We start from the raw sequence: 8,103 nt of genomic DNA, 5'->3' as shown, positions 1-8,103 counted from the left end.
TATGATAACTAATTTTATAATTCATACGGATGTCGATACTACAGCAGTTGCCTTTAGTGAAACTATTTCAGTTTACCTTTTTGTTTTTTTCATATTGAAATCGATGAAAATCCCAGTTTAATCACGTGCTGGTTTGTTGTTTGACTATTGTTTACATCGGTATTCATAATTGTTTGTTCAAAAAATAAAAAAAAATAAAAACACTTTTTAAGATTTTCAAATATTGTCTTTGTTCGGTTAAGCTGTTAAATGTATATCAAAAGTGAATACAAATTGTTTGTTTTGAAAATTGTATTTCCAGCACACTTTCCATCTTGTAAGTGATTACTTAAACAAACCACACGAGCGAACGTCTACTGCACATTTTGAAAGAATAGGCCAAGAAAACAACCAGTTACACGGCCCCAAACATTTTGCTACCGGCAGTGCAGGACATGCTTACCCTGTTCGACAACACTAACTCATCAATCATTTTCAGTGATCCATTCATATAATTTCTAACCCTATTTTACCTTTCACGCACGATGGAATCTGATTAAGCAGTTAATCGGGACTGGTTGTTCTCTGGCGTTGACGTTTCATACTCTTGTGTTCATCGTAAAAATCATCACCAGATACTTATCACTTCAAACATGTCATTTGATTAAATAATACCCCAAAATGCAAACCTGTTCATGTGTTTCCCCCATCTGTTACATGTCTGAATGAAGTCAAGGTATTTGAAGACGTTCATGTAACCCGTATAAAACAAATTTATGCGCGCATATATACGTATACATCCATGTCTTATAATGAAACTATTGCTCTCTGGGGAGAATATGCCTTCAGCGTCTGATTATTTCTTGTGCTTCTTGTAAAAGACAACTAAAAACGGACGGACCGGGTGGTCCACCTTGGTAACTTTGTTGTTTGCGTGTCATGCCCGGTGGTGTGGTTCATTGATCTTCTCTCGGTCACTGGTTTGTCTGTCCCATAATATACAATGACGCCTTGCCTAGGATATATATATATATGTGAAAACAGGCGCTTGTTGTCAAATACAGTTTGTAAATAAGTAATAGTATAAACAGGCAATCTGTACGATACCAGTATCGATCGTTAACGTCATATCACTGGAGTAGCCATTGTGTGAACGCGCTCTGACCTGAATACCTGAATGGCATAGCTATTCTTATTTTTCTTTCACAAACATCATATCATACATAATACATCAGTGGTCATTGTAAACCATAGTTGTCAGGCTGTTTGAAGACAATAGTATCGACAAAATGCTTTTAGTCATATGATATCCAGCATTTTGTTTCTGGTGCAACGTCCTGAGTAACGTTGATGTGAATAACGTTAGCGGGATCCCTACTTTACGTGTCTGATGAGAAACATTACACATTTCCATGTGCGTCATAACCTCGAATAAACAATTAAACCTAGTTTAGGATTTCAAGGTTTGTTTGTTTGTTGTTTTACACCTCACTTAGCAATATTCCATCTATATGGCGGTGGTGTGTAAATAATCGAGTTTGGACCAAACAGTCCATTGATTGACATCATGAGCATCGATCTACGCAATTGGGATACAATGACATGCATCAACCAAGTCAGCGAACCTGACCACCCGATCCTGTTAGTCGCCTCTTACGACAGCATGGGTTGTCGAAGACCAATTCTTACCCGGATCGTGTTCAAATGAATTTTATGTCCAAAACGAAATATTTATCTCCTAAACATCATAAGTTATCATCGATATCGCGCTGTATTATCGAAATTATAGATAGACTACATAAAATGACAAAACTATTTGTCTTAAAATCAGTTGGTTTACCATCGTTTTTTATCAAAATTACGGAAATACAGAATATCGGACAAAAATATAGCTGCAAAGCAGCAATGGCGGGCTCCAAGCTATACTGTGCACAAACGTCCATGTTCGAAGCCTCATTTGGTTTCCTTGTACCAAATCCGTCAAATGTAGGCACCACTTGTAGGGTATCGCCGCTACGAAACTGTCGTGTGCCGGAGTGTCCAAGTCTGTTCTTACCCCATTTCCGACCTCGGACATGTTCGACTCCATTTAAGGTTTGCTTGTACCAATTCCGTAAAGAAATAATTCACCGGAAATCGCCACAATGAAATTGGCGTGCTCCAGGGGTGTCCCAAATATTAATCAAACATTACCACCAAAGGTGTTACTTTTAGCATGCAACCAAGAACAAACAATAAGATGCATATGGCACACTAACTTCATGAAAACTTTCAATAGTTTCTGTGGAGAACCTTACAAGATATGATCTTCAAAGTCAAGTTTCGGTGAAAAAAATGATCAAAATCAAAATCCAATAGGTCCGTCGCTATAAACGATATCCAAAATCGGTTAAGAGAGTTTGATGTGCTATGTAAGGAGACCATTCTCAGAAAGTTTGAAAACATTTCATGCAATGGATTCAGAAGAGTATGCATTCAAAAACAGGTACCCAAAAGACAATGTGAAAACCTTGAATCCAATATGGCTGCCAAACCACGTGACCAATGACCAAAGTTAAAGATCATAAAATGTCAAGCATCCAAAGCAGCAGACATATCTAAAGTTTGAAAGTAATTGGACAAGCGGTTGCGGAGCAATAGGGCTAAATATAGCTTTAAAAATTGTTTATTTTTCAGTTATCTGCCCTTGGTCTTTGGACCTACGGCCTTGGAATTTGTGTGGTATCTGGTACTTAAGTATCTGGATACACATACAAAATTTTAACGGAATTGAGACAGTGGTTATTATGCTAGCTCTGGTACAAAAATCGGCGGAATAATAATAATATTAAATCGAACGATAGCACTGGGACTCTTCAGCTTTTCGGCTTGGAGACTCTTTAACAGGCTGTAACGTCTTTGTCAGTTGAGCTCCAGTCAAATGAATGAATGTTCTGAGTTCGTCGGGGCCCCGGGTTTATGTCGTATTGCTGAGATAAAGTGCTAAACCTGTTTCCGACCTCGTCCATGTTCGAATCCTGATATGGTTTGCCTGTACCAACGCCGTCAAATGTAATGAACCGCTTGTCAGACATCCCCACATGTGTCCCAGTGTGTTCTTAACCCATGTTTGACTTCGACCATGTTCGAATACTCAAATGGTTTGCCTGTACCAACGCCGTCAAATGTAATGAACTGCTTGTGAGACATCACCACATATGTCCCAGTGTGTTCTTTACCCATGTCTGTCTTCGACCATGTTCGAATCCGCATATGGTTTGCTTGTACCAACTCATGCAAAAGATAGTCACCGTTTGCAGGACATCACCGCTACGAAATTGGTGTGTGCCAGAGTTAACCAGTGTGTTCTAAACCCATTTACCACCAAGACAATGTTCGAATCCCGATAATCGCCTCTTAAGACAAGCATGGGTTGCTGAAGACCAATTCTAACCCTCATCTTCAAGGGTAGTATACATACTGCAAAAGACACTTGGCGGTCAAAGGGAAATAACCCTAGGTTTTCTGAGCGATGTATTAGGTATTTTGTCAATATTACCACCAAGCGGTGTTACTTTTAGCATGCAACCAAGAACAAAATATCATGTACATATGTCCGACTAACTTCATGTGAACTTTCAATGGTTTCTGTGGAGAACCTTACAAGATATGATCTTTGTATAAAGTAAAAATCCGGTGAAAGAAATCATCAAAATCAAAATCCAGTAGCGCCTTCACCAAGAAAGATATCCAAAAACGGCTATGCTTATTTGTTGTGTTCTGTATGGAGACAATTCTCAGAAAGATTGAAAGCATTTCATGCAGTGAATTCAGAGGAGATAGCATTTGAAGACAGGTACCCAAAAAACCCTGTGAAAACCTTAAATCCAATATGGCCGCAACTAAAAAAGATATCCAAAAACGGCTATGCTTATTTGTTGTGTTCTGTATGGAGACAATTCTCAGAAAGTTTGAAAGCATTTCATGCAGTGAATTCAGAGGAGATAGTATTTGAAGACAGGTACCCAAAAAACCCTGTGAAAACCTTAAATCCAATATGGCTGCCAAACCATGTGACCAATGACCAAAGTCAAAGAACAAACAATGTCAAGGAACTGAAGCAGCAGATACATGCAAGGTTTGAAAGTAAACGGACGAACGGTTCTGGAGCAGCAGGGCAAAATATATCGTCCAAAAATACTTGTTTTTCAGTTATCTGCCCTTGTCCTTTGGGCCTATGGCATTGTGTTTTTGGGGGAATCTAGTACTCAAAGGTCTCCATACACACACAAAATTTGAACAAAATCGGGCCAGTGGTTATTTTGCTAGCGCTGGTACAAAAATCGGCGGAATAATAAATAATAATAATAAATAATAAATCGAACGATTACAATAGGGCTTCCAGCCTTTCGGCTTGGAGCCCTAATAAGACTACTTTTTGATACCTCCTGTAATCTAGAATGTGTGTTATACTTAAACACATATTGCTTAATACAAGAAAATCCACATTGTTGGTTTGAGTGAGTGAGTGAGTTTGGTTTTACGCTGCTAAGAACAGATATTTCAAGATGATAGGAAAAAGCAATGTTAACACCTTGGTGAAACATACGAGGACGGATATGATACTGACAACCATAGAATCATAATCAGGTCGCATCCCGGATTCGAACTCACGATTTCGGGATTCTGGCATCCATAAGGGAAGCAACTCAGCTCAGCGAATTGCGGCGCCTTATACGACTGGGACACTCGTGTCCCCCTACATTGTAGAAAAGTATACACACATAATGTTGCAATAGTTCATTTGTCTTCAATAGTCAACCCTTCGGACTTTTCATCGCTTTGTTTACAGGCTCACTAGCTTTGTGCATTGACATAGTTTTAAGGGTATTCTAAACTACATATTAAACTGACACGCAGGAAAGGACGAAACGTGTTTACACAGCCTTATATTCAGCTTGATAAATTTCGCAGTCGAAAAGACCTATCGGACTCTCTTTGGCTTCTTTTTACAATCAACCGAACCTTGATAGAAGTCTGAATCAACTGAAAACAGCTTACAAAAAAGCCCAAGAACTTCTCATTGTGTCAAAAGAGCCTCGGTTAGCCTGCATGCGTATCATTAACCCCTACGCGTGGCTCGTAGCTCCTGCATTTAGTCTTTCCCAGTCTCATTATTTATAGCCAGGTTAGAATTGGTCTTCAGCAACCCATGCTTAAGATGAGCGGCTACTAACAGGATTGGGTGGTCAGGCTCGCTGATTTGTTGATGAATGTCATGGTATCTCAAGTGCGTAGATCGATGCTCATGATGTCAATCTTTGGATTGTTTGACCAAGTCTCGATTATTTAGTCTGTCGTCATATAGCTTGCATATTGCGAAACAACGAACAAACATACAAACTATTTTATTTTTAGGCCGTCGTGATATAGCTGGAAGAAGGGTGGCGTTAAACGACATTCAGCCATTCGCACAATGGAGAAAGCATTCTCCATCCGGACCACATCAAATCATGCTGAGAGGTGACTGTTGACAATATGGAGAAGTCAACGGAAGAAATGGGTAAACTTCACGATGAACCCACTTACGTTATCACATGCTGCATGTGTGTTTGTTTCTCAACGCCTCAGCAATCCTCAGCTATAAGACGGATGTCTTTAAAGAACTAAGTTGTTGTTATTATTATGTACAGATTAAATTAAAAAATGCAGCAAAGAGGGTTTGGGTGATCTTGGCTGGTTAGGCTCATCATCAGCTCAGCCCAGACAGCGAATGGGACTTCTCCCAGGAAGCGCTGCCTAATCAAACCCACACAGAACTTTTCGGAGAATGTTAAGACTCCCCAACACTGCAGCCTTCTGCATTACCCAGATTGTCAGAAGGGCTGTATCCCTGGTAGCAAACCCGGGTACTCTCCCAAAGTCAGTCAACAAATTGGGAGGTACCAAACCTAATTAAGGCACCGAGAACAATGGATCCGTTCAATGGATCAGTGTGCACTCGATTTTCATTCTCAGCTCCGTGGGAAGTATGTAACCCAAGCTAGCATATTCACAGTCACATCACCATCTCATCTTGCCGGGTGTCCATTCAGTGCTGGGTGACCAGAGGCATATTCGAACATAGTCACTTGCCGTCGAATTGACTGGCCTTGGAAAACTATCATGTGATTTTCTTCAGACACAATCTGGAAGGTTAGCCTAGATTTTATGTTCTCTTCCATAACTGTTCCTCCTCATCGTACTCCCTTAACATCCAATGTACGTGGACCTGGCAAACGGACCTGGCTAACGGTCCTGGCAAACGGACCTGGCAAACGGACCTGGCAAACGGGGATAGTGTGTGTGTCGTGATCGATAGAAGCATTATTCATATTAACCATATATATTCAAATAAAGCATAAGGCCCATGTATAATTTTATTCTAATGTATAGTAAACATAAACAAATGACTATTACCCTTGGATTATTCACACACGTATTGACTTGAATCACCAGTTTGGTTCTATGTATATATTCTACTAATCATCCGTCTCCGTGTTGTAGTGGAAGAGCGTCCGTCAGGAAAGCGGAAGGTCCGTGGTTCGAAAGAGGAAAGTATAACGAGTTTGAGACTGGGGTAAAAAATGAATTTGCAACAAAATGACGACTACCATGTTTGAAATGTATTGTAAATTAATATGCCGAAAAAAGAACACTTTTATTGAGTTTTAAAGATAAGACAGACATCGGCAGTTGTGTATTATGCGAATCTTTTAATTTTTTTAAATATTTAAAAAAATAAAACGAAGTATTTTTTGAGTGCTGACTAAGCGACAGTACAGTTTACTTTTTCAAAACATGATATTGTTAATTTAAGATATTTTCATTTAAAAATCCACTCAACTGAGAGGTATAGTTTCTTTTGCTCCTCGGATTATTAACTAATTAAGTTTACTCAGTATTCTGCCATGAATATGGAAATTACTCGATTCTGATTGGTGAATCAGAGGCTATTAATTCACAATAAACCCCCTATGATTGAAACAGTGGGTTAGACGGCCGCATCACCGCGGAAGCTGATATTCATAGAATAGTACTTTTTTCAGTCATTGTCGGTAGGCACATTTAAATAATTATATCTACAATTACAGGTTCCAATATGCACAGATGCGGTTACTACAATATTCAAAGGATGTGACAATACATTTCGAGCAGAAAACCCGACGGAAATCTCAAAAGAGAATGTATTTACGTTTTGGAGACAAAAGAGACCTTGGTATTTGGCACTTTTCTATATACGACCGTGACGTCATATCTTTTGCGTCACAATGCGCGATATGGCGTTATAACGTGCGGTGTAGAACGAAAGCCTTGCAAAGCTTGCTTAGTTTTCTTTAGGAATGCATACCTCATGTTACCTTACCCAGTTGCCGTGCTATATGGTTTCAATGCCTGTCATGTGTTCGAGTGAAGTATTACGGTGTAAACCAAATGCTTGTGTATATACCGCGCCATATTTTGTTTACAGGCTGTTGTCGGTGATTCTGTAATTCAGATCGACAACCCGCTCAAAACACTGGTCTCAACCCATGCCGCTTCACTCAATGTATTTTCTGACACCAAAGAGTTCGCGTTTTATTTAGTCATTGTAGAACTGAGATAAACATACTGTGTTTTCAATGTAGAGCTAGGTTACCTGTAGATTTAACCGCACTAAATTAAACATTTGAAACCTCGCTCAAATGTTAAATTTAGCGCTGTTAAATCTACAGGTAACGCAGCTCTACATTGAAAACACAGTCTGTTTATCTCCTAATTCACCTGATGAAGGGGCCAGACGTAGCCCGGAAACGTCATTACAAACAATAAGGAGGTTGTTATCCTTAAAAGTGTCATGTGGTCAGTGATTTACAAAGTAGGTTCCATCATAGAAAACTAAATTTCTACTGCTGATTCTGATTTGGATATTAACTGATTTTGTTTATGCAACTCGACTAAGAATACGTGAAAGATATATGACTTTAAATACAGCGACGTTGTGTTTTCTTCTATCACGTACCCTCCATTATGTTGGAGAGTTTACAAATCTATTGTACGTGGATTAGCATGATTAGTTTGGCCGCTTTATTAACACCGGATTAGGATTATCCCCCAGCTTTACTT

Source organism: Haliotis rufescens, unplaced genomic scaffold (assembly GCF_023055435.1).
Source record: "Haliotis rufescens isolate VD_foot unplaced genomic scaffold, xgHalRufe1.0.p SCAF_39, whole genome shotgun sequence".
NCBI lineage: Eukaryota > Metazoa > Mollusca > Gastropoda > Lepetellida > Haliotidae > Haliotis > Haliotis rufescens.
The sequence above is the reverse complement of the archived record's forward strand: the minus strand, read 5'-3'. Positions refer to the sequence as shown.